We start from the raw sequence: 554 nt of genomic DNA, 5'->3' as shown, positions 1-554 counted from the left end.
GGTCTCAAAAAAAAAAAAAAAAAAAAAGGCCTATAAATATGAGGGAAAGAGATAGCTTCATTTTTGACGGTTACTGATAAGCAATACAGTTACCACATAAATTTCAGTATTATTTGCTGTTTATGATTTCTTCAAGAATGTAGATGTGTAAATAAACAAACACATAAAACCAAACATACACTGGTCGTCAAAAAAACAGATAGTGACAATATATTTTTAGAAAAACACTACACACTAACAGGGCATACTCAATTTCTACTTTGTGTAACACTACATGACATTCTAGAAAAACCCTAATTAAAAAGAAAAGGCTAACTTCTCTTATTTTCATTAAATAGCTAACGTTTTCTGGCTGTAGCTCTGTAGCTCATGTGATATTACAAGTATTTAAAACAGTGTTATTCAGTCACAGAGTTTAAGCCACATCAAACATTTTCTCACCAATAGGAAGCATGAGTTAGTACATTTCAGAAAAAGATGAACACATAAGTAGCAAGTTTAAAGTTACATGCTTTTGAAATAAAGCAAATTATTAAGAAAACCTTTACCACTTC

The 554-nt window shown here is 30.1% G+C and overlaps 1 protein-coding gene across 5 annotated transcripts in view; it reads right to left on the bottom strand.

Annotated features, from left to right (window-relative positions):
- The window catches only part of RAI14 (retinoic acid induced 14), a 159,526-nt gene that overhangs the window by 19,298 nt on the left and 139,674 nt on the right, over window positions 1-554 (bottom strand). The window lies entirely within an intron of this gene.

This window comes from Colobus angolensis, unplaced genomic scaffold (assembly GCF_000951035.1).
Source record: "Colobus angolensis palliatus isolate OR3802 unplaced genomic scaffold, Cang.pa_1.0 Scaffold230, whole genome shotgun sequence".
Lineage (NCBI taxonomy): Eukaryota > Metazoa > Chordata > Mammalia > Primates > Cercopithecidae > Colobus > Colobus angolensis.
The sequence above is the reverse complement of the archived record's forward strand: the minus strand, read 5'-3'. Positions and strand labels throughout refer to the sequence as shown.